This window comes from Stenella coeruleoalba, assembly GCF_951394435.1.
Source record: "Stenella coeruleoalba genome assembly, chromosome: 3".
Classification (NCBI taxonomy): Eukaryota; Metazoa; Chordata; class Mammalia; order Artiodactyla; family Delphinidae; genus Stenella; species Stenella coeruleoalba.
The window spans coordinates 71,559,774-71,587,561 of record NC_137148.1 but is presented as its reverse complement, the minus strand read 5'-3'; the positions used below and the strand labels follow the sequence as shown (position 1 = coordinate 71,587,561).

General features: G+C 35.9%; 1 long non-coding RNA gene across 2 annotated transcripts in view; it reads left to right on the top strand.

Moving 5' to 3' along the window:
• The window catches only part of LOC307183536, a 314,069-nt gene extending 286,885 nt beyond the window's left edge, over positions 1-27,184 (top strand). For both annotated transcript variants that reach the window (XR_013827519.1, XR_013827520.1), the window contains one exon: positions 18,132-27,184. This is a non-coding gene — a long non-coding RNA (uncharacterized lncRNA). The remainder of the gene's footprint in view (positions 1-18,131) is intronic.
• The last annotated feature ends 604 nt before the right edge of the window (positions 27,185-27,788 follow it).

The following is a 27,788-nucleotide window of genomic DNA, read 5'->3' as shown; positions in this document are numbered from 1 at the left end:
TTGGAATCATTCTGTGCAGGTGATAAGTTAAAATACTCCATATTGCAAGCAGCAGCCCTCTTCACTCATGATTCATTTGACAGATATTCACTGGGCATCTAGTGACTGGGGCACTGAGACTCCAGCAGTGAATTAGACAGTGTCTTATAGACCTTATATTCTTTTGAGGGGAGAAAAACAATAAATGAACCAATAAAACCAAGAAAATGCCAAGTGTGAGAAATGTGGGCAGAGATTAGAATAAGGTGAGGTGAATAGAGAGTCACTGGCTGGCTGCTTTGGATTTGGGTCAGGAAAGGCATTTCTTGGGGGAGGTCACCTCTAAATTGAGATCTGAATGTAATACACAGCCAGCCATAGGCAGAGAAGGAGAGCAGTATTCCACGGAGAGGTAAGAACAAGTGCAAGGACTCTACAGATAGGGATAAACTTAGCATGTTAATATCTGTTTCTCACTGGATTGAGGGAGTCTAGAGGATGAGGCTGGGGAGAGAAGGAGGGATCAGTTGATGCAGGGCTTTGGTATGCTAGTATAGAAACTTAAGATTTTATTCTAAGCATTGAGGGAAGCATCTGGAGCTGGATCTGATTGACATTTTTAAAACCCTACCAACTTTTCTGTGTATGATAGCAGGAATGGAAGCAGGAAGACCAGTTGGGATGTTGAGTATTCGGGTGAGAGAAAATGATGACTCACATAGGATGGTGAAGGTGGAAACATAGAAAAAGATTTCTGTAAGAGGGAGGTTGACAGGTCTGGCTGATGTGTTAAATGTCGAGTATGAATGAAAGAGAGGAGTCAAGAGTAATGCCTAGCGTTAAGCCTTGACTAACTCAAGGGTGATGCTTCCTTTACTATTATAGAGAAGATTTAGGGAGAAACAGGTCTAGAGGTAAGACCAAGATTTCATAGTTCAATGTGCTGTAGTAGTTAGGGTCACAGATTTTGAGGTTAGGCTTACCTGAATCTAAATCCTCCTGGCTTAGGTACTTTCCAGCTCCATGATCTTTGAGCATAAATGGACATCAGTATGAGCACAGGACTGTGAAAATGAAGAAAAAAACAGGCAGTTCATAGAGAACAACTTAGGTACATCAGCATTATTACTAAATTTGAGATTAGAATTTAAAATCTGTTTTTTCTGTTGTCCAGATTTTAACATTCTTGGTTAATATTTTATGCCATGACTCCAAAATATCATTTCAAATTGCAGAGTTTAAGAATTGCTATTTTCTGACCAATTCCTTTGCTAAAAAGTTTACATTCCTTTAAATACACCACAGTGTTGTTTTAGCCATAGAGTATGTTGCTTCCTAATGGTCAATTTGTCTACTAGGACATAGAGATAGTTGTACCATTTTCCAATACAAACATTGATCATTTTCACATCTTTCATTATCCTGTATAGTTTTCTTTATAAAGACTAGGAACCAGCAATTATCCACTTTATACATATACTTTTAAACTTTTATTTAAAAATGTCATATTATATTCTGGCCTTCCAGAAACACTTCTCTATTTGGTGTCTTTATCAAGCATAATTCATGAGTATCTCTTGCATTTTTCTAGGTTTCTGATGAAACTAGAACCCCGAATTCTGAATTTATTATGATGGTCAATTTTTCAAGGGGGGTATAGTAGGAAGAATTATAAAGAGTAATTTTTTCCAGTTGTGAGGAACTTACAGTATTTCTCTTTTTTAGGCCATGTCTTATGAGAAGTGGCATAGATTACAGTTGGGAGGGACAGAACTTGGAATAGCACTAAGGTCATTTTAAAATCATCAACTGTACAAAATACTTGTATGAAAGAAGTTTATTTATGTTTTGAACACCTAGAATTTGTATATGCTCTTAATTGGTCAATATTCTGTGGTCCCACATTAGCTACCTTGGAGTTTCTAGACAGATAAAGAAGAGAGGATTATTTTCACTGATTAGGTGGGTGCAAGGCCTTGAGGACAAATAGATGGTGATTTAGTACTTTATATATCAAAGTTATTTTTTTAAGTTTATTAATGAAAATACTGTTGAAAGAAGAATCAAGAAAGATAAATTGCACATACCTCTTTCTCTCAAATAACAGTGCTCTTAAACATGGTCCATTAATTTTCAGCCTGGAGGTATTATTGATGATGTAATACTCCTGCGAGAGTAGACTTTGAATTTAACACATTTTACTCATTCACGTTTAACTCATTCAATATGATCAATTTATCAATATGAATGAGACCACCAGAGAACCTATTACAGAAATATGCATGCTTTGATACCTAATGCATATGCCTCTTTGTTGATGTAGAAAATGAGTTTGGTGGGCTAACTCAAGAGATTCTGAATGAAGGTGCAAAATAAAGATTCCCAAAATAAGCAAGAGGTACTTTCAGTTGAAAGCATTATAGAGCCCAGAATTCTGAGTAAAGAAATCATTTTGTATTTGCTTCAGAGAGGCACTATTTATCTCTGTTGGCCAACATACTTTGAAGCAACTATTTGGTTTTAATGGATATATATCGTGTCACTCTGCCATCAGTAATTTGAACAGCTTGAAATACTGTATGTCATCTTACATTGCTTTCTCTTTGAAGAAAACACAATCACTGGATTGTTTTTCATTGATTTAAAAACATTGACTTGCTGAAGTATGAGCCTGTGTGCAGTCATAATTCTTGTCTTTTCTTCCTCGGCAAAGCCTGTGATAATTCTTTGAATTTCAAGCAGGTGTCATGCATCAGATCCAAGCGCTTAATAAATGCACCAGAAGTATATTTTTTTAAGGCCTTGTGTTTATCCCATTTCCATTTATCTTGTGAAATGTCTTCAAATGCTTTTCTAAAATCCTGGGAAAGAGCAGGTTAGCATTTCGACTTGGCAAGCAAAGCTAGTATGTGTAAGACTCTCCTGTCTATTTTGACCTTAACCAACACTGGTGATTCCTAGCCTGTATGCCAAGGGACCATGAGGAGTGACGGAGTTATTGGATGGGGCCCACAAATCCATATGTACACCAAGCTTTTTTTTTTTTTTGGTAATCTGAATAAATATCTCTAACATGAAACTGTACATGAAAATTGTGTTTTTGTTCTAAATGCTGCTGTGATCAATAAAATCAAATGCATTTAAAAGTGATCCTTAATTCATGGTGACTTTTCGTCATTTTATATTTTCTCAGTTAATGGAAGGTACCGGGTACCTGTATTTTTTACATTGTAATTGACAGTGTTCTATGCATTAAATTTTAAGAAAAGATGACATTATTGACCACAGGTACCTCACTGATACCAAATTGAAATGTTTTGTTATCATATCCTTGTTGCAAGCTGGTCATCAGTAATTTCACATTCATTTTGATCAACAGCATACTAATAAGTTAATATAACTAACAACTATAATAGCTGTTGCATTGGGCGCAGACAGTTGTTTCATTTTTACACCAATCCTGTAAAGTAATTATTATTATTTCTATTTCACTAAGAGGAAACCAAGTATATTGCCTTTGTACCAATGGAACGCTTATAGGTAATGTGGCTATTAACCCTAACTTGGCCGTCCGACTCTAAGTGCCTTTCTCTTTAGACTCGATCACATTGCAGAGCAGTATGACATGTAAGACATACATATCAAAGTTGTGCTTGATTCTAGAAGGCATAGACTCATGGAAGTGATATGACTTGGATCTGCCTTAAATTATTTTGAATCTGATCAATTATGATTTTTTGAGAACATTTAATCTAGAAATATTTGTTTGTGAAATCCATGAAATCATATGAGTGCTATGCAAACCAGGCAATTAGAGCAACTACCCCTCACTACTAAACCAGCAACCGCCTACTAGATATGTCCAAATTTGACTTACTATTTCAAATATCAAGAGAGACTAAGAAAAGAAAGGAAAGAAAAACAAGCAATGATACGGAAATTTTAAAGTATAGGAAAGAAAAGGTGGGAAGAGCTGCATGCAATTCATGGACTTTAAAAATTAAGAGATCTGGGGGCTTATAGTAGAGTCCCTGAAGGTTTTCAGCTCATTAATTTCTCTGGTGAATTAGGTGCTAGCCTCACCTACCCGCTCTCTTCTGCATCCTTCGTCTCATTATTCTCCCTTCCACCGTGGAAAATCCTACTGTTTGTTTACAATCCAGAGTTTTAAAGAGGCTGAACTAAAATTGGCTGCTTCTGGGACATCCCTGCCAATGGATGGGGTCCAAATTGGCTCTGCCATGAAGAGGCAGCTATGCCCACATAAGGATATTTTGGCTTAGTGCTTCTGTCATCTTGTTGCCAGGCAGACAATCATCCAGGAGTGGGAAAATACAGCCAGGGCAAATGTTTATAGCTAGAGTGGTCAGCTGGTTAGAGCACTAGTCTGAAGGAAAGGCTATCTGGATGTCATGTTTGACTCCTCATGGGAAGCACTTAATAAGAGGCAAACCACTTAGCCTTTTAGTCCCCAGTCTGATGGACAAGGACTGCAGTACATATACCTCCTACCTGCCTAGGGATATTTTTTAAGTTTTCAGTTTATTTCTTCCAGTCCTGACTATACAGGAGACAACCACTTTCTTTTCTCTTTTGAGAACAGGGTTATAACTATCTCTGTAGCTTTTCTAATGTTACAGTCAAGTTTAGGAGAAAGAACAGTTCTCACAGCCTTGGAAGAAAGGCTTCCCTTTAAATGTTTTTCATTGGCTAATATATTACCTGAAGATGAGAAGACAGGGTGTGTGTACAAAAATCACATGTAGAAAGCATATGCGTAAAACATAGATGTGTATACAGTATTTATGTAAAGATGTCTTTATCTAGACATTCCAGCACAGCTCCAGTTAAGCCACAACTTTTGTAACAGGAAAGCAAATCAGATTTGACTACATTGGCTGTTTAACTGAAGGAGCCACACAGATGGGAAAGAAGCACAGACAAATTGCTTTTGGCTCTGCTTTCCTTTATAACAACATCAGATATTTTTAGTTTCTTTCTCTCTATGCGTTGTGCATGTTTCTGCCTCATATAGAAAGTCATTGCACATTGTCTTCATTAGTTTTGCCACCCTTTACTAACCCCATTTAGCTTTTCACTTACCTTTTAAATTCTGCAGATACCATGGGAAAGTCCATTTTTTCAGATGTAGGTGATGGGCAGATAGAAATAACTTAATGTCATGGAAATGATTCTTATTAGTAGAATAGAGAATCTTATACTTTTGATCTCATGGTGGATGCATATTTCTGATTAGCACAAAGTACCTTTCCAAGCTGGGTGGAGCTATACAAACCTTAGTTCCAATAATTAGAATAGAATTTTCTCTGTGACAGTCTCAGTGTAATGTAGTGAACTGTGAGAATCATTAAAAATTATTATTTGGGTAATGTCCACATGAACCTTTTATAGGCTGCCTATTTTGTTTTCACTCTCTTGAACTTTCCCATTTGTAAATAGCAATAGTTGTTATTTTCATATCCAGGTTCCTTGTGATATTACAGTGTGAGATTGGAAAGAGATGAGTATGGCTACAGGTTTCATCAAGTATTCCAGCAGGGTATCTCATCATTGTTATCCTCCAAAAGTGGTCTGTGAGCAAGGACTTAAAAACATGACTCAAACAGTGTGACACTTCTTAAAAAGTTAATCATAGAGTGCCATTTGACCAAGCAATTTCACTTCTAGGTATCTACCCCAAACTTGTGTTCATGTAAAGACTTGTTGACCAATGTTTATAGCAGCTTATGCATAATAGTCCCAAATTGGAAACAATCCAAATGTCTATCAACTGGCAAATGAGTAAAGAAAATGTCGTATACCTGTGCAATGGACTACAATTCAGAAATAAAAAGTAACAAACTACTACTGATGCGTGAAACAACAGAGGTTATACTAAGTAAAAGAAGCCAGAACAAAGACTACATATTGCATAATTAAATTTACATGAAATTTCTAGAAAAAAGAAAACCTGTGAAGAAAAATGCAGATCACTAGCTGCATGAGGCAGGAGATAGTAGTGGAGATTAACTGCCAAGGACATGAAGTAACTTTTTGGAGTGATGAAAAGTTTTAACTAGTTAAGTGATGGTTGCACAATTATATATTTATTAAAAATCATTGAACTGATACTTAAAATAGGTAAATATTATGGTATGCAAACTAACCTTAATAAGGTTATGATTCTGAATGCTAATTATTGATAGTTTCTATAGCTCTGTATCCACCTCATTATAATTTTGCATGCTGTGTGTTTCAGGGAGATTGGAGTGTGTATGTATGTATGTGTGTATGAGTGTGAGACAGGTACTGCCCTCCCCAATATATTACAGCTATTATAGATTTCTATCTGTTTTTTGAATATGCCAAATTCTGTTCTGCTCCAGAAAATTCTTCTGCACATACTGTAACTTGCCATCCCTGGAATGTTCTTTTCCAACACACTTCTCAAGGCTGGTTCCTTTTCTTTCAGGTTGTTGCTAATGTACCTCCTCAGAGAGGGCTTCCCTAGTTTTGTAAAGGAGATTCCTGTCCCCAGTAATATTTTTGGCCACTTGTGAATTTCTTTCATAGCATTTGACCCAACTTTGAGTTAGTTTCATATGCATATATGTTTATATGTATATATTTAATATCTTCCCTAATAAAATATAAGGCATGTAAGTGGAAGTATATCCCAATGATCATTACAGTGTGGGTATTTAATATTTTGTAAGTAATTAATAAATGAATGAATAAGAGTATTCCTGGTATTACGCCATGAAAGGTTAGAAAACTCCTTAATAATTTAGGTGGGTCTGCATTCCAGGTTTTTTTTTTTTTTTTTTTTTTTGCAGTACGCAGGCCTCTCACTGTTGTGGCCTCTCCCATTGCGGAGCACAGGCTCCGGACACGCAGGCTCAGCGGCCATGGCTCACGGGCCCAGCCGCTCCGTGGCATGTGAGATCTACCCAGACCGGGGCACGAACCCATGTCCCCTGCATCGGCAGGCGGACTCTCAACCACTGTGCCACCAGGGAAGCCCCCAGGGTTTTTTTTAAGGATTTCCATAGTCATGAATGGACTTGCCTCATCTAGCAAATGCTGGTATTCCTGAAAATACTCTGGAAATAACCTGTTACTCTGAGGACTTCTGAGTGTGGGTGTAAGTCTTTATTGTCAGAGGATTCTGGTATCTGTGAGGGACACCCTAATTTTCCCATGTCTATCTTTAAAAATCTCACATGATCCTGGGAGGCATAGAGGCTCCAGATTTTTTCAGTGCCCTGCAATTACCAGTTGCTAAATATTGTTTTTTGACACCTCATCAAGCTCTTTTAAAAACCTACTTTAACAACTGAATTAGACCTCCCTGTGTACAAACCATAATACAGAACTAATGTACAGTTAACTGTGGCCTAAACAATGAGGCTTCCCCAAAATTTAATCTTCCTCCTAGGAAGTAGCATCTACTGTGAAAAAATTTTACTCATTACATAATCTGACAAAATAATATAGTATAGTTTTAGTAGCTACAGTTAATACATTGAACATGTGGTTTCTTCAATAATTACTAATTTTTACTCACTACTAATTTACTAATTTTTCTCACTACTAATTATGGTATTCAATTTTTCACTCCTTAATTTGTTCTGTCATAAGTTTTTATTTATTCCAGACTGAATGGTGATGGAGTTGAGACTTTTGCACTTCTACCATTAGCTTAACATCGTTGATATAAAATGCTGTATGTTGTAATAGTTTATTATCGCATTATTTTTGGTGACTTAATTTTCCTGTGATGATCATCTCAATTTAGCCATTCCAGATGTGAAATAGTTTCAAAGGATATTTTAAAAACTTACCAAGGTTGTTCATTGTAGTTTTATATAATTTTAATACTATTATGATAGTTGCCAGTTATAATTGTCAGTCCTCTCCAGCTGCCTGTTTGCTACAGGAAACTTCACTGCTGGAGTACTGTGCAGGCAAACTAGGCAGCTGGCTTGAGAAGAGTTGAAAGACCCCCAGGAAATACATCTTGGGCTGAAATGAATTGAAATGGGTAACTGCTTATTACTTTAAGGTGTATATATAAGTATTAGGTGTCTGTGTCTCTTTGTAAAGTGAGGCAGGCTTTGTGAGGAATGTGGGAGTAGAAATGCAGTAATTATTCACTTTCAGAGACTTTTGACACACGGGAATGACCTACAGCATAAAATTTAAGAGTGTCTAAAACTCAGTAATCAAGTTAAATCTTATTTTAGTGCAATGTTTTAAGAAATTAAATTGGCAAAATGACCTGTGGGCCAGTACCTGTTCTTGTAAATAAAGCTTTATTGGGATGGGGGCTGAGATTAGGGTGAGGTGAGTGAGACAGGATCATGCAAGTGGAGAGTTGTGTCTTGTCTTTATTTAAAATTGTCATAAAAATACATTTTTTGTAATGGATATTTTGCCTTAAATATGATTTTTTAAAAAATTATGATTCATAATTTCCTAGTTTCTCTGAGATCTTCCCAAGATATGGTAGCTATAGGAAAGCTTAATAACCTATACTAATTTTGGGAGAGATGTGGAATTAATGTATTTGGGGGTATACATTGGATCCCTGAAATTCCAATTTTATTTAAAATGCCTGTGTTAGAGAGGTTGTTTTAAAAGGGCAATGCAGCAACTGTACATTCTAAATGCTTTTCCTTAACTAGAGCCGCAAATGTTTAGGATATTGTAAAATTGAATTTTTTTTTGAACTCCGACCATGCTTATATTGAGAACAATTATATCTCAGGGTAGTCATCATGTCTTTGTAAAAATAAATGCTGTTTCCTTTAAGTTTTGTTCAAAATCTACCCTTTATTTTGATTTATATAGATTTTTACATTCAAAAATAAGATATTAAAAGTAGACACACATATATATATATATCCCGATAATAAATATTCCATATGTATGTATTCACACATATCACGGAGAAAACAAAATCTGTTTTTCCTTGAATGAGTCCTACATAAATCCAAAACAATTGGAAGAATCAAGAAAATATAAAACTGTTTAAAAGCAAATGGTGATTCATATTTATCTCACCATTGATGCTTACTTTCTAGATACTTATTTGGTTGACTACTCTAAATATTTTTTTTAGGCTGCCACTATGGCTGTGTCTCCACAATTTTTTTGGACCTTATTATTACATGGGTTGATATTTTGTTTGATTCAGACTCTTATAAGGATACAGGGTAATGTAGAGGTGGATGATGATGCAGCCTGCTTTCCTACAGAGTGTGGCGGAGTTGAGCAGCTAGTTTACGATCTAAGAATATGACTTTTGAGTCTTAAGAAGCTAGATGGTTTAAACATGCTCTGCACTCTATCAAGTGGGGGCTGCCTTTGTTCCCTTCCTTTTTTTCCCCATAATGGCACCTCGCTATGCTCCCAGGTAATGTATTCTCTTCCTTGCTTCTTATTCCCTCATTCCTCCTTAACCCCTCCCTACCTTTGAAGGTCCAGCTATGAGATAATCCACACTTCCTTCCTTTTTGCAGTTACTTACAGAAACCTCATTCCTGAGTATTTTAACCTCCACTTTTCATTCTTATCAACACTACTCCCTGTCATACCTCTTAGTGACTTCAGTATCCACAGAGATGATAACTCAGAATTTCAGCTTCTTGACCTCTTCTTCATTACTCTATTTTTCTACCTTACATCAGACATTTATTTCCAAGATCATATCAATTAATGCATTCCCACTGTATTATCAGTTTTAGGTATTCTAATTTCTGACCACCTCCTGTCTTTCCAGCTGATAACAAAACTCCCCAAGCTGATCCAATCACATTTTCACTGTCCTCCCTTACTCCATTTCATATTCTCACCTCCCTCTTTATCCAGCTCAGATTCTATGGTTTGTATTTATAAACATTACTTTGCATATGCCCTCATTTCCCTTGTTCCCCTCTCTTTTACTAACAGAGGAGTCAGGATTTAAACCCAATCAGACTAAATCTAGTGATTGAGCTCTTAATCACTACAGTATACATATATTATCTCATTTGAGTCTTACAACACACCTGTAAAAATAAATCAGAAAGTAGAAGCTTGGAGAAACTAAGTAAGTCTTCTATGATCAAACAGCATGTATGTGGTGTAGTAGTTTTTAAACTTTGCTTACTTTGTATCTATATCTAAGCAGCTGAACTTGTCTGGGGAAGTTTATGCTGACCCATTTCACTTTAAATTTCATGACCATTTCAGAATAGACTATTCAGAAGTAGACCTCAAAAAATATAGTCATCTGATCTTTGACAAAGGAGCAAAGGCAATACAATGGAGAGAAAATAGTCTTTTCAACAAATGATGCTGGAACAACTGACATCCACATGCCAAAAAAATGAATGTAGATGCAGACCTTACACCCTTCACAAAACTTAACTCAAAATAGATCACAGACTTAAATGTAAAACACAAAACTATCAAATTCCTAGAAGATAACATAGGAGAAATTCCAGATGATCTTGGGTTTGATTTTTTAGATGCAACATCAAAGGCACAGTCCATAAAAGAAAGAATTTATAATCTCAATCTCATTAAAACTTCTGCTCTAAGAAAGACAGTATCAAGATAATGAAAAGAGAAGCCACAAAATGGGAGAAAATATTTACAAAAAACACATTTGATAAGGGACTATTATCCAAAATATACAAAGAACTCTTAATACTCAACAATAGGAAAACAAACCATCCAGTTAAAAATAGATCAAAGACCTTAGTAGTCACCTCACCAAAGAATAAGTACAAATTACAAATAAGCATATATGTCATCATATGTTATCAGGGAAATGAAAATTAAAACAATAATGAGATACCACTATATACATATTAGAATAGACAAAATCCAAAGCACTGAGAACACCAAATGCTAGTAAGGATGTGCAGGAGCAGGAATGCTCATTCATTGCTGGTGGGAATGCAAAATGGTGCAGTCACTTTGGAATAGAGCTTTGTGGTTTCTTAGAAAACTAAACATACTCTTATTAGAAATCCAGTAATCCTGCTCCTTGGTATTGACCCAGACAAGTTGAAAACTTATGTCCATACAAAAACCTGAATGTGGATATTTATAGTAGCTTTATTCATAATTGTCAAGATGTCCTTCAGTAGGTGAAAGGGTAAATAAACTGTGGTACATCCAAGCAACGGAATATTCTTTAGCTCCAAAAAGAAATGTGCTATCACTCATAAAAAGACATAGAGAGAATTTAAATGCATTTTACTAGGTGAAAAAAGCCATTCTGAAAAGGCTACATACTATATAATTCCAACTGTATGACCTTCTAGAAAAGGCAAAACTATGGAGACTGTAAAAAGATTAGTGGTTGCCAGGGATTAGGAAGGATTGAGGGAAGAATAGGTAGAGCACAAAGGGCTCTTTGGACAGAGAAACTACTATATATGACACTATAATGAAGGATGCATGTCATCATGGGGGATACATTTGTCTAAGCCCACACAATGTACAACACCAAGAGTGAACCCTAATGTAAACTATGAACATTGAATGATAACAGTGTGTCAATATATGTTCATCAGTTGTGACAAATTCTACCACTCTGATGGGGGATTTTGATAATGGAAGAGGCTATGCATATGTGGGAGGTAGGGGAGAAATGGAACCTTTCTATACTTTCTGCTCAATTTTGTTGTGAACCTAAAACTGCTCTAAAAAAAAGTCCATATTTTAAAAAAAAAGTATTTTTGTGATTTCATGTCCTCTCTAGTTTCCTCTTCATTTCTCTGCTCTCCTTTTTCACAGCATAATCCTTCAAAAGAGTTGTTGATCAGGTGCACATGGAACATTCTCCAGGTTAGATCACATGCTGGGCCTTGGTAAATTTAAGAAAACTGAAATCATACCAAGCATCTTTTCCAACCACAATGCTGTGAGATTAGAAGTCAACTATGAAAAAAACCTGCAAAAACAAACAAACACATGGAGGCTAAACAATATGCTACTAAACAACCAATGGATCACTGAAGAAATCAAAGAGAAAATCAAAAAATTGAAAAAGAGAAAATGAAAACGAAAACATGATGATCCAAAAACCTATGAGATTCAGCAAAAGCAGTTCTAAGAGGGAAGTTTATAGCAATACAAACTTATCTCAGAAAACAAGAAAAACCTCAAATAAACAACCTAACCTTACACCTAAAACAACTGGAGAATGAAGAACAAACAAAACCCAAAGTTACTAGAAGGAAAGAAAACATAAAGATCAGAGCAGAAATAAATGAAATAGAGATGAAAAAACAATAGAAAAGATCAATGAAACTAAAAGCTAGTTCTTTGAAAAGATAAATAAAATTGATAAACCTTTAGCCAGACTCACCAAGAAAAAAAGAGACAGGGCAACAAACAATAAAATCAGAAATGAAAACGGAGAACTTACAACCAACACCACAGAAATACAAAGGATCATAAAAGACTGCTACAAACAACTAGATGCCAGTAAAATGAACAACCTAGGAGAAATGGACAAATCCTTAGAAAAGTACAATCTCCCATGACTGAACTAGGAAGAAATAGAGAATATGAACAGACCAATTACCAGTCATGAAAATGAATCAGTCATTTAAAGACTCCCAACAAACAAATGTCCAGGACCAGGTGGCTTCACAGGTAAATTCTACCAAACATTCCGAGAAGAGTTAACCCTAATCTTTCTGAAACTATTCCAAAAAATTGCAGAGTAAGGAACACTTCAGAACTCATTCTATGAGGCCACCATCACCCTGATACCAAAACCAGACAAAGATATTACAAGAAAAGAAAATTACTGGCCAATACCACTGATGAACATAGATGAAAAGATCCTCAACAAAATACTAGCAAACTGACTCCAACAATGCATTAAAAGGTCATACACCATGATCAAGTGGGATTTAACCCAAGGATGCAGGGATTTTTTAATATACACAAATCAATCAATGTCATATACCAGTTAATAAACTGAAGAATAAAAGCCACAGGATCATCTCAATAGATGTAGGAAAAGCTTTTTGATAAAATCCAAGATTGATTTATGATAAAAAACTCTCTCCAGAAAGTGGACATAGAGGGAGCATACCTCAACATAATAAAGGTCATATATGACAACCCCATAACTAACATCATACTCAACAGTAAAAAGCTAAAAAGCATTTCCTCTAAGATCAGGAACAAGACAAGGATGCCCACTCTCGCCACTTTTACTCAACATAGTTTTGGAAGTCCTAGCCGTGGTCATCAGATAAGGAAAAGGAAAGGAATCCAAACTGGAAAGGAAGTAGAAAAACTGTCACTGTTTGCAGATGACATGATACTATACATAGAAAATCCTAAAGACACCACCAGAAAACTACTAGACCTCATCAATGAATTTGTTAAAGTTGCAGGATACAAAATTAATATACAGAAATCTGTTGCATTTCTATACACTAACAATGAAATATCAGAAAGAGAAATTAAGGAAACAATCCCATTTATCACTGCATCAAAAAGAATATAATACCTAGGAGTAAACCTACCTAAGGAGGCAAAAGACCTGTACTCTGAAAACTATGACACTGGTGAAAGAAATAGAACATGACACAAACAGATGGAAAGATATACCGTGTTCTTGGATTAGAGACACAATATTGTTAAAATGACCCAAGCCAATCTACAGATTCAATGCAATCACTATCAAATTACCAATGACATTTTTCACAGAACTAGAACGAAAGATTTTAAAATTTATATGGAAACACAAAAGACCCTGAATAGCCAAAGTAATCCTGAGAAAGAATAATGAAGCTGGAGGAATCAGACTCCCTGACTTCAGACTATCCTACAAAGTCATAGTCATCAAAACAGTATGGTACTGGCACAAACACAGATGGTATAGATCAGTGGAACAGGATAGAAAGCCCAGAGTAAAACCCACAGAGCTTTGGTCAATTAATCTACAACAGAGGAGGCAAGAATATGCAATGGAGAAAAGACAGTCTCTTCAACAAGTGGTGCTGGGAAAACTGGACAACTACATGTAAAGAATGAAATTAGAACATTCTCTAACACCATATACAAAAATAAACTCAAAATGGATTGAAGACCTAAATGTAGGACTGGATATGGTAAAACATAGTGTTCCTAGAGGAACACATAGGCAGAACACTCTTTGACATAAATAACAGCAATATTTTTTTGGATCCACCTCCTAAAGTAATGGAAATAAAAATAAACAAACGTGACCTAATTAAACGTAAAAGCTTTTGCACAGCAAAGGAAACCATAAACAAAATGAAAAGACAGCCTATGGAATGGCAGCAATATTTGCAAATGATGTGATAGATAAGGAATTAATTTCCAAAATATACAAACAGCTCACACAATTCAATATCAAAAAGCAAACAACCCAGTCAAAAATGGGCAGAAGATCTAAATAGACATTTCTCCAAGGAAGACATACAGATGGCCAACAAACACATGAAAAGATCAACATCACTAATTATTAGAGAAATGCAAATCAAAACTACAATGAGGTATCACCTCACACCAGTCAGAATGGCCATCATCAAAAAGGCTACAAATGATAAATGCTGCAGAGGATGTGGAGAAAAAAGAATCCTCCTACACTGTTGGTGGGAATGTAAATTGGTGCAGCTACTGTGGAGAAAAGTATGGACATTCCTTAAAAAAATAAAAATAGAGTTACCATATGATCCAGTGATCCCACTCCTGAGCATAGATCTGAGAAAACTATAATTTGAAAAGATACCTGCACCCCAATGTTCATAGCAGCACTATTTACAATAGCCAAGACATGGAAGCAACCTAAGTGTCCATCAACAGATAAATGGAGAAAGAAGATGTAGTATATATACACAATGGAATATTACTCAGCCACAAAAAAGAACAAAATAATGACATTTGCAGCAACATGGATGGGCCTAGAGATATCATACTAAGTGAAGTAAGTCAGAGAAAGACAAATATCATATGACATAGGTTAATATGTGGAATGTAAAAAAATGACACAAATGAACTTATTTACAAGCCAGAAATAGTCTCACAGACATAGAAAACAAACTTATGGTTACCAAAGGGGAAAGGAGGAGGAGAGATTAATTAGGAGTTTAGGATTGAAATAGACACACTATATAAGATAGATAACCAATAAGCACCTACTGTATAGCACAGGGAACTATATTCAGTATCTTGTAATAATCTATAATGAAAAAGAATCTAAAAAGAATATATATATGTATAACTGAATCACTTTGCCATACACCTGAAACTAGCACAGCACTGTAAATCAACAATATTTCAGTTAAAAGTTTTTAAAAAAGAGTTGTTGGTACCGACTGTGTCTAGGTCGTCTCCTTCCATTCTCTTTTGTTCGCATATCAATAGGCTTTTAACCCCATCTCTCCATCACATGTAACTCTTATTAAGTTTACCGGTGTTTGCCATTTTGCTAAATCCTCATCTCATTTGACAGAATTTTTTTTTTAAACGGGTCACTGAGACCTTCCTCCTCTTTCCTTCTTAAAAATCATTACTTCACATGATTTCAAGAACAGCACTCTCTCTTGGTTCTAGTTATACCTCTCTGGCCACTTCTGAATATCAAGGTGCTTGGTATTTCCTACATTATACCTCTTTGCTTCTTTATCTATACGCCTTCCATCAGGAACGTGATCTAGTTTCAAGGCTTGAAGGATTCCATCCTTCTTATTAGTTTAGCCAAAAACTTTGCATTCATCTTTGATTGCTTTTGGAAACCAATCTATATGGAGTTCCTGTTGACTACTTTATACATTACAGTAAAAATCTAGAATTTGACCCCCTCCTTATATCCTTCACCACTACCATCCTTAAAGCCAACATAATCTCTTGCCTGGATTATTGCTATAACTTCCTCCTACCTGGTCTTCCTGTTTTTGCCTTTGTTCCCCCTACAAATTATTTTCAACATGTTAGCCATAGTAATCCTCTGTGTAAAATCCTCCAGTGGTTTTCCTTGAAATTCTGAGTAAAACTTGAAGTCCTATGAAGCCTCATATGAACCAGTGCTTTCTAGCAAAAATTTAATCACTGTATGTATCTGCCTTACCAATCATTCATTAAATAGTCTTATTGTGACCATTCCTCAGATTAAGAAATTCCCACTGCTTTAAAAAAGAACAAAAAAAAAGAACACAGGTTCTACTTTCCAATCCTAATCAACCATTTTTATTAAATCGGCATTTTTGAACACCTATTATGGGTGTATAACAATGAATAAAATATTTCCTGCCCTCGAGGAATTTTTACATTTGGGGAAGAGACAAAAATGCAATGAATAATTATGTAGAAATAACTACTATAGTGTGAGTGTGTACACAGAACACTGAGGGGAGGAACAGTCAATTAAAATTACATAATGTTGACATAGACAACCTCAGAGAAATAACATTTGTTCTGGCTAATGGGAGGTGAGCCCTGTTCTTTGAATTGTTTCCAAGTTTTCCATACTCCTTCAGTCATAATAATGGACCTTGCCAAAGGCAATATGTTGGCGTTTATATACAAAGAGGATTATCTTTGGTTTCTTTTCCAGTAATGGCCCCAGATCTCTTCTAGCTCCAGATCTTTGTTGTTGCCACTTATGATTGAGTGGCACAAATTTGCATTCCGGTCAGTAAAACAGAATGAAAATAAAGTTTGTAGCTCCAGGTTTCTTATTTTGAACCAGAGATTCCCACATGATACATACAAAAATGCTCTCCTCACCCCTTCGAGGCCCACTGTCATCGGTGAAAGTAAGGTTCTGTGCATATGCTGGCCTGAGAGCCATTACTGCACAGATTCTGTATCCACCCAAAAAAGCATATTGTGATACAAGTGTGTGTGTGACAGGTATATCTGCTCTAAGTTGTTAAAAAGTAGCCACTCCTAAACTATAATACCTTATTATTGTTAATAAATTACTTGTAACACATGTCTGAAGTGATCAAGATAAATTACCAGGCTACAGTACCATTGTTATATTCAGCGGATCCTCTGACCTTCCAGAAGATGTAAGATTCTTCTATGATTTCAGAATTCATGTTAATCTTTTAGAAAGTAGCATGATGTATTGACAAGAACATAACATTTAGACTCAGAGGACTTCAGTCTCGCTGTACGTTCCAAGATGTATCAGTTACATAATATAAAACAACCCACTTAAGAATACTGAGCCTCGTTTTAATTATGTGTACCATGGGATTGTGTAAACTGCAAAATGCCAACAGTATTGAGTTATTATTATTACAACAGCAGTATTAGTGCACAGTGCTTGTCTTTTTCTGTTTTGCCCCTCTTTCATTTTCTTTCCTGAAGAGAGGTAACTCTACAGTACTTTTACAACTGGCTTTTTCTGGTTCATCATGAGCTTCTCTGGTGAATTGGGAATTTTACAGTTGGGTAGTTAGGATATAATGCATGATCAGGGGACTGCTGAATTACCTAGAGAATTTCGCAGTGTTGAGTTACTCATTATTTCTAGGGGATTTTCTGTTTTTTAAATCTCTGGGTGTTGTAAATGAAAAAGGCTGATTATGATTTCTAAAGAGAAATGGAAAAAAATGGGAGAAAGAAGGCAACAGGGAAAATAAAACATCTTTAGACAGTACGAGGAAAATGTTCCCTGGAGAGAAACTCTGAACTGATTGCATAAGTTTGTGGTTAGATTGCTCCATGCTGCTCATATGGAAAGGGGACCCAGCTGTACCCTTGCTCCTGAGCGATGACTGGGAGGCAGTACAATGATTGAGGCGTTTGCACACTGCTGCCCCTGCTTCCAGGGAGAGCTGCTCCAAGAACCAGTATAAGAACAGGGTTTTCGGAGTCTGAGCTTCAGGTTGAGCCTGGTGGTTGTACAAGACTATTCTGTTCATTAATTTCATGAATATTTATTTAGTACCTACTATGTGACGGGAATAGAAGTAGACAAAATGTACAACAATCCTATCCTCAGGGAACTTCTATGCACAGAAGTATAAGCCTTTGTTGTGAATAAAAATCTTGACAGGTTCACTGGATTTTTACTCTTACTTCTCCCCCTACTGAATTGTTTGGATTTTTAATATAATAACCCGAACATTCTCATTGTTTTTTTATTGATACAGCTTGCCATGTTGAAGGCACTTTGGTGCAATGGAAAAAGGCCCAAACTTGGAATCAGACCATGTAGATGCCATCCCATTGGCCACTAAGAGGTATGTGAGCTTCAGCTATCACACACTCAGAATCCAGAGAAAGAGGTGAGTTTTTTAATCATTTATATCCCTTTCCTTGCTCTCAGTCTGTATGATTCATGCTCAGTCAGGCAAGGGGAAGGAAATTCTCTTCTCCAGAATTAACTCCAGCATAAAATCATGCCTCCTTTTGTAGCTTGCTCTCATTTCTCTGCAGCATGAATGGTGGCACCCAGACTTTGTTCTGTCAGACCTTCTTGGATCTGAGATCAGGATGTGCCACTCTGAGAATGATCTATCAGGAAATTAAAACAAAAGCCTATTCAGTGTCTCCCTGCAGTGGGCTGCTCCATCATGTTTGGAATCAGGTGTTCTGGCTAATGAAAGTCAAAGTATTTTCTGCATCTTACAGTAACAGTAAGACTGAACTTGGCTCAAATACTAAAAATAGTTCAAAGTGTAGCAAAGCCTTGTAGATGTCCCAATATCTACTTCTCCTTTTTCTTTAGTAATAGAACCTCCAGACTATAGCTGGGCACATGACCACTCAAAATCAAGGCTGTCTCGCAGTTGAGAGTGGTATGTGACCAGGATCTGGTGAAAGGGATGTGATTTGAACAACTTTTAAGTAGTGCCTTTAAAGAAAGCACGCTCTGTTTTACACACCACCCCCCAACTTTGCCATGCTGCAATGAGGATGTAGTGGACATAGCGGTGAGGCCTCTTCAGCTGCAGACAGACAATGTTCTAATGAGTGGTAAAGCAACATTAAGGAAGGGTTTGGGTCTCCAGCTTCGTGGAGATACCACACTAGCTTGGAACTGCCTATAAAGATCTTGATTTCTTTCTTAAACCATTGAACTTTATGGCCTCTTTGTTTCTACAGCATAACCTGTATCCCAATTAATACAAAAATAAATGGTTCAGGTAATAAATAGACGTAAAAATGTTATACTGTCAATAACTTTCTTTGACCTATTCTGAAAAGGTAACTAGGCCAATCCAGCAATATTCTATGTGAAAAGTATTTATATGTATGTATATATATCTTTATATATCTATATTTACTAGGAGAATGGGTAGCATTTTAGAAATGACCAATAAGAGTGTGTTTTAAAAAAATATTCCTTCCTTTTCTTTGTTATTTTCTTTGGAGTGAGAGTTTTTAAACTGATGAAAAAAGAAACAAAAGATTGAACATTGAATTCACACAATTTTATAAATTCTAAATTGTGATTCTGTCATTAATAGTAACTTTTGTTATAATCCATGATCACAGAAAGTCAAACTGAAATAGAGGAGGGCTGAAAAATGCATAGAGAAGGTGAAAATTGTTGTGTTGTGGATATTCCAATATTGAATTTCCTGATTTTAGACATTTATTTTTTTAGCAATAATAATGCATCCATGCGTGCATTTGGTTGCCAAATTCGTTTGTAAAAAGTTGTTTGTGAACAAATAAGAATAATTAAGCCCCTCAAAACTACATAATATCTTGATGAAGATTTTTAAAAACAGTTTGGCTAGCATTTTTTCTGCTTAGAAGTGATGTCACTGTGAAATGTGAGGATAACACTTCATGTGTTACTATCTGTTGTGAAGTGATTTAATAAATGTTTAAACAAGTCATTACCATGTTGACAGCATTTCTTATCATGGAGCTGTAATTCTGGTATTGATTGTCATGCTAGGCTTCCCACCCCCTTCCTCTGCCTTGAAAATGTGAGGACACGTAAGCATGACCCTCAGCGAGTGCTAACAGACTGTATTAGTTATGGATGTCTGTTCTTGAGTCTTCCTCTCTCCTGCATCAAAGAAGGAAGCCAATCAGCCCTACTTTCTTTCCTTCACTGAGGTTATAGCATGCATGGAAGGGATAAATAGTATTTAGTACATACTCATCTGCTAGGAGAGCACCATTAGACTCAATTAGAGTTAAATTAGATCCTGTGACATTCATTCCTTTAGTTATAATTATTGAGCACCTATTATATGCCAGATAAATAAGGAACTAAACAGGTGCTATTTTTGTCTTCTTGACTTAAAGTCAAGTGATGGATCTGCATCCTTGTTTTCAGCTTCTTATGCTGTGGGTTTTTGCTGAGTGGGTTTCTCTTCCTCTGTGATCCTCAGACTGCTCTACCAAGATCTCTTCCCCATGAGTTCATCAAGGAGAAAAGAGAGCGTAACCTGAGTATGGTGCAGTACCTACAGTTATACAGTCTTGGAGATGGAAAGTCTCTTATTTCATCTGATGCTTCCTTTATTTTGAAGATAGGCTCCTAAGTGGATGGCCATTTAATTTCTGCTGCAACACCTTTTAAAAGATTTTATAAAATTTCTTACAATATAAATTCAGTATTTTCCAATTTATTTATATGATCATAAAAGGAAATGAGGTCAGCATGGTACTATCTGATCTTAACGGACCCATGTTTAATCCTAGTGATCACCTATTTCTTCCTAAATTCTGGCAACTGAAGAAAATATTTCAAAAGCTTGTTTGGGGACAAGATTTTCAGGCATGGAGTTTTGATATCCACCTTTTTGCACCACTGTGAAGCAATGCAGTTGCTTATCTCAAGTTTTCTGTCATCTTTCCCATCCTCCCTATAACTTCAGGGCTGCGCTTTAAGGGTTATTTTCTATGTCACATATGTTGTCCTTCCCATTGGAGTGTTTCTATTGTATCATGGCCTTTTTCTCCATTCTCTTTGGCTAGCAGGTTAATATATGGCTTTTTCTAATATAGTCCAAGAAAACAGTTTTACTTTAAAGTAATTGTTCTCAATCAGGGATGATTTTGTCCCCCCAGGGGTCATTTGACAGTGTCTGGAGATAGTTTTGGTAGTCACAACTGAGGGAGGAGGTGTGACTGGCATCTAGTGAGTAGAGGTCAAGACACTTGCTTAACATCTGACAGTGCACAGGATTTCACCCCACAACAAAGAATTATTTGCCCCAAAATGTCAGTAGTGTTGAGCTTGAGATAATTTGATTTAAAACAGTTCAAATATTTATTCATTTTTATTAAGATGTTTTCTTAAGGATATTTTTTCCTTTGCCTCATTTATATCCAGTTAGAGAAGCTACTGATTATTGAGGTATTTTAGTATGCTTTCTTTCTTCACTGATCTAATTTTTTATAAACACTGGAACATTTGCCTCTACTAGGTATTCTAGGTAATATAAAGATAAATCTTTGTCTCTGGCTATATAGGTAAAAGGTATTTGTGAATTGAAATAATTGTGGTTGAAGGTAAGACTGAGTAATCATGTCAGAGCAGACAAAAAGTACCAGAGGAAATTGGAAGGATTGGTTATTTCTGGCTGGAGGGATATAGAAGATATAAGGGGGTTGGTGGCATTGGAACTGAGTCTTAAAGGATAATTGTGATTTGAACATGCTGAAGTAAGGGAACAGTCGGGAAGGGAGAAAGAAAGAAAGCACATGGAACTGGGGCAGGCTCAAGGGACTGTCAATGGTGGCCAAACTTGATTTGAGGTAGAGTGCATGGAGAGCTGTGGTTGGGAAGGTCTTTGTTCCCTTACCCAGATGTTAATGGAATAGGCCAAATTGTTGTTTGTTTCAAAAAAAATATATACATTGGGATCATTATAACAGTTTTTTTTTTTTTTTTTTACTTTTCTAAGCAGAAATTATGTCAAATTTTTGTACTATATATTGACCAAATCAGAATTTTTAGTTGCAATCTGAAACTGTTTGGTGTTGTCCTGAATTTCCATGAGTATTTTCACTGCTTTTCCATCAGCTGATATTCTTCATAATCAGCAGGGCAGAAACTTTTTCTTTTCTTTCCATTTTTGAGTCTGAAAATTCACCTTGAATATACACATTCTCACAGCTTCAGGGGTTACAATAACCTGAAAATGTATAATTTAGAAGAGGTTTCAGTAATTCATTCCTACAGTTTGGAGTGAAAATAAATTCTAGCCTGAGATAATAAAATTTGATATAGAACATCTTTGGAAATATCCATAAAAATGTGGCACTACGTGGAGGGGCAGTATACAGCTTTCTTCTTGTGGCCCAGGAGGGTCATCACATTTCCCTGGGCTGGGGGTGGGGGGTAGAGGCTTGATTTAAACTGCTGATTCCTAGGCCCCTTTCTATTTTGAATATATTGCATTAGAATGGGGAAGGACACAAGAGGAAATTTTCTTTCATTTTTTCTTCTTACAAGTGCCTTGGGTTATGCTTGCGACACTAAAGTTTAAAAGCTACTGTTCTAGAAGTTGAAAGAGTAAGACTACTCAGGCTGTGGTTAAACATGTGGATGTGATAGTCAAAACATATAAGTAATAAACAGGATTCCAGAAATGTTGTAGCATTGTGTGGATAAGTGAGGCCTAGAAGAGTGGACTGAATTATGTACAGAAAAGTGGTGAAGATGGGAGAAACTAGAGGGAGTAAAAGTGAAAATATTTGTCTGTGATTAGCATTACTGAGGGAGAATCACTGTAGTGTTTTTTTTTTTAAATGTATTCATTCTACTGTAAAAGTAGAGACATACATGTCTAATTACTAATTACCAAGTCGTTTGGGGGATCAACCTGCACATGATTATAAAGACACCTTGTTATTTTAGGATTCTCAGCACAAGGAAAGTTGAGGACATAAATGCCACTCCTTTTCCTTTTGTTGAGCTAGTAAAAATATTGAGATCATACGAGTTTTCATAGAGATTCCACCTACCTTTGTCCTCTAATGATACAGAACTTTAACATGATGGTAACATAAATGAATTTTTTCCTGTTTTTCCTATTCTTATTCTTTCTGCATAAATTTCATAAATGTTTAACTTGTTTTATGGAGTGTAAACATTTTCCCATTGACTCAGGTATTGTATTTGTGTTTTATTCTGTCGTCTTTTAAAGTATGTTTGCACAAAGTGTGATTCTAAGATTGTCAACCGTAAGGGAGTTATGTCTACACAGTTCCTATCATACCCAGATGAGTTCTGAATAAATATTTTTGATGGCAAGGATGGCTGTCTGTATACCTGATTTAAAGTGTCAAATTCACCTGCAGTCTGGTAATGTATGGCCTTTACCATACATTATTACTCATTAGCATTGTTTTTTTTTTTTTTTTTTGCTCTGTAAAATCAGGCTGCAGATGCCATTCCACCCTGTGTTGAGATGATTCTATGGACTAATTATTTAAAGCACTTAGCCTGGGAGGTGCCCAATAACTATCACTTCTCCTTTTTTCCATTACCCATGTAATAGAATTGACTAAATTCCTGACCTTGCTCTACCTCGTGCATTAAGAGTGGAGATTACTTGGACTTAATGTGGAATATTTAAGCACTTTTCACTATTTTCAGTGTTTCTGCCTGTGAACTCCCTCCCTAGAGGAGGCCTATACATTGACCTGCAATGTTCAATGTAGGCAATGCCATGTGACTGGCATTAGCTAATAAAATGTGAACGGAAGTGACTAGTCACTTCTTTGCAGAGGTTTCAGACCCATTGCATGACTCAGTGTTATCTCTGCCATAAGGACAGGCAGTGCTTCAGACAGAAGCTGCTTTATCACCCTGAGTGCAAGGAGACTGCTCTGTGAACCCAGGGCTGAAATAAAGCAGACCCACAGTGAACACAAGTCATGAACGAGAAACGCATAACTGTTTTTAGAAACCACAGAGATTCTGTGGTCATTTTATGTCACATAAATAACCCCCACGTGGAGTTTTTTGAGGAATAAGTAGCAAGGAATGCTTGATCAGAGCCCACTGCAAGTTCCACTTTTTATCTTAAGCCTTCCTTAGCTGTGGACATAGGTCATAGGAGTCTCTTTTGCCTCTCAGTCCTTGTCTGGCCTCCTCACTTGGCATCCTGTCATAACTGGCTCTAAAATATAAATTGTTTGTGGGAATGTGTGCTCCTTTGTAATTTCCACAGAGAGGGTATGCACTACATAGTTTCTGCAAACATAGATGTAGAATGTTGAGTAGATGTATTTTACATTTGAATGTAAAGCAAATTTTGGTGAGTCATTATACCATTGGCAAATGGATACTGCTGGATGTCAGAATGAACAGGAGATGAGAAAGTTGCACCTAACTTAGAGGCCTAAAAATTTGAGGGAAAGGCTGTTGTTCCCAGAGCACAGGAGAAGTCGTCCTGCTTGAGGATGATTCTATTAACAGTGCCAGGTCTAGATGCTCTTTTAAGGGAGACCACATTTTTATAGTCTTTCCTGAATTGTTCCCTCAGTGAGTCATAGTATTTAACCTAAGTCATTTGGACTATGGCAGGAGAACCCTTCTGAGAATTTAAAGAAAATCTAAATGGAGTTTGAACCAACATTCTTATAAGCAAAATACTCCCATTCTATTTTAACTAGAAAGAGGGTCATTGAGAAATATTTATTAGTTTGTTAAACTGAGCTGCTTTTGTTATTTCTAGAATGAGTGTCATAAAAATATTCAAATTTCACAGAATTCCACCTATCATTTAGCACAAGGAATTAGAGCACTTTTTATTTCTTTTCCTAAAGCAAGGGTTTTCTCTAGGCGCCAATACATCTTAAAGATTTCTCCATACATTAAGTGTAGATGAATTTAAGGGTAATTGCATATTTTTTATGTTATATTTTTATGAGGAAGTACCTGGCCAAATGGATATATCTTATGCTCATTTCACAGAGACTGATGAATACTATCCTAACTGGATAAATGCTTAATGATTTGTCTTTCACTGTTTATTCGTTCAGAAATATAGATTAGATTCTGACTCTGCATCAGGTGCCATGAACATTGCGTGTCACCATAGTAAAAGAACAGCTTATTTGGGGGCATATATTCAGCTTTCATCATTTGTGATAAAATCTCTTGAAAGTTCTTTTCAACTTGGAATGCTTATTTTAAAGTGGTAATGTAGCAAAATAACAGTGATTAAAAAAAAAACCTAAACAATAAACCGTATATTTTGCATTATGCAGACCAGAATAATTGGGTTGCACAAAGGTGTTATTGATCTAAATTATTAAACTAAAGTCAGCTGTACTAGTTTATGGGTATTGAAACCCCAAGCAAACAATGCTAAAGTAGCAGCAGTATGAACAAGAAAAACTAGAGTACATTTTTGGATATGCTCTAAGAGGGAGATTCTCAAATGGAAGAGATGTGGGCTGTTTGGTCTGCATTGATCTCTCCTTGGATTTGCTGGAAGTGACATTTTATCATATTGTTAAGTCTCTCCTATAACAACCTATTTTTTTTTTTTTTAAAGAATGGCTACCCTACTTAGTAAATCTTAAATTTTCCTAAAATTTTCCTACAGTTCGGGATTCAAGCTTTAAATTCATTTGCCAACAATTGCTATACGCTGCCTGGATCATAGTATTGAGAAGAACTCTGAGGTTATATTATATTTAGACTCAGCAGGAAAAAAGGGTCCTGGTAAACGAATGATGTTTACCATGTTTGGTGAGAGAGAATTGTTGTGACATATTGAAGGAGTATTGTTAATATCATAAGTACCATTTATTTGCTATCTTTATCTTAGAACATTTTATTATTGGAAAATCATTATATAGAATTAGAATTTTTTTACTTTCCCATATTCTCCAGGAAAGATTACAAGGTGATTTCTTCCTTGAATCATTACTGTAGTCTTATTTAATATTGCTAAAATCTCGTTTAGTTTCCAAGATGTTGGTGTACCCCTGTCTTGGGAGGATTTCAAGTGGCAGTTTACTAAGGAGGTATATGAGACTATAATCAAGACCCAAAGAGAAGACTGAAAAAAATCCTGAAGGAAAGAAATACTCATTTCTTGATAACACTGCTCACTACTTATTATGGATGTGAGTTGTGATAGTGATGGGAATTGGGGAAGGTTTAAAATAAAAAGGGATTTTCAATGATATGTAAAATTGAAAGAATTAGATTATATCAATTTATGTGAAAACTTACTCCTGAGTAAGATATCGAGATATTCCTACCAGCAATGCCAACATGCTTCATGAGGTCAATAAGGGCTAATAAAATCCATAAGCAGATTTGTATCACATTACTCTGGTGATCCCATGAATCAGTTCTTGTAGAAGGATCCCAAGTACCGATGATTCTGTTGATGTCTCATTCTCACTGCATATTTTTTTGCTACTTTATAAATTCCCACTTCTCTTGAAGGGAGGTTGAATTATGCTAGGCATAATTTATCTTATATTCTAGTTTTTAGGTAATTCACTTACATCTCATTTGCATATTTTAATTTAATGAACTTTTTAAATGACATGTAATTTATAGCAAAGTGCAGAAATTATACACCTTGATAAAATTTCACTAATTTCCATGGGGATACACCCTTGGAACCACCCCACAGACGAAGAAAGAAAATACTATCAGTGTCTCCTGGTAATATATACCAGTCCCTCCTCACCTGTAGTCCTCCATTCTCTCAGAGGTAACCAACTATCTGATTTCAAATATCATAGATTTTTCTGTTTTGAACTTACATGTCTGGCAACTTTTGAACAATATTATGTTTGTGAAGTTCATCCTTGCTTTAGTGTATAGAACTAGTTTACTTTTTTCTTTGCTCTATAAATTTCCATTTATGAACATTCTAATACATTTGTCCATTTTACTATTGATGAGCATTTCAGTTGTTTTCACTTTTGGCTATTGTTAATAATGCTGTTATAAACATTCTTAAACTTGTCTTTCAATGTACCAGATATGTATCCAGAAGTAGAATAGACACAGGAGTGGAATCTGTGTGTCACAGAGTATGCATATGTTTAGTTTAAATAAAAACTACTAAATAGTTCTCCAGAATGGTTGAACCAGCTTACACTTCCAAGAGGAATATACTACTTCCAGTCTCTCCACATCCTTACTAACAATGACAATTGTCAATCCTTCTAACTTTAGCTTTCTTGTGGCGTGTAATGGCATTCCATCGTGGGTTAAATTTGCATTTCCTCCATGACTGATGGTAATGAGCACCCTTTCCTGTTTGGGTATCCTCTCTTGTGAAGTGTATACTTCCAATATTTAAATTGAGTTTTTGTATTTTTATATTAATTTGTACAATATTTTAGGTATTTTGTGTTCAAGTCCTTTGTCATTGATATGTATTACAAATGTTTTCACCTGCTCTGTGGCTTGCATTTTCACTCTCAATAGCATATTTGGATTTTAAAAGTTAATTAAAGTATAGTTGACTTAATATTCTATTAGTTTGAAGCATACACCATAGTGATTCCACATTTTTATAGATTACACACCATACAACATTATTATAAAATACTGACTATGTTCCCTGTGCTGTACACTACATTTCTGTGACTTATTTATTTTATAACTGGTAGTTTGTACCTCTTAATCCCCTTCACCTATTTCACCTCTCCCGTGACCCTTCTTCCCTCCAGTAACCACTAGTTTGTTCTCTGTATCTGTGAGTCAATTTGTTTTGTTGTATTTGTGTGTTTTGTTTCTTAGATTCCACATATAAGTAAAATCATACAGTGTTTTTCTTTCTCTGACTAATTTTACTAAGCATAATGCCTCCCAGGTCTATACATGTTGTTGCAAATGGCTAGAATTCATT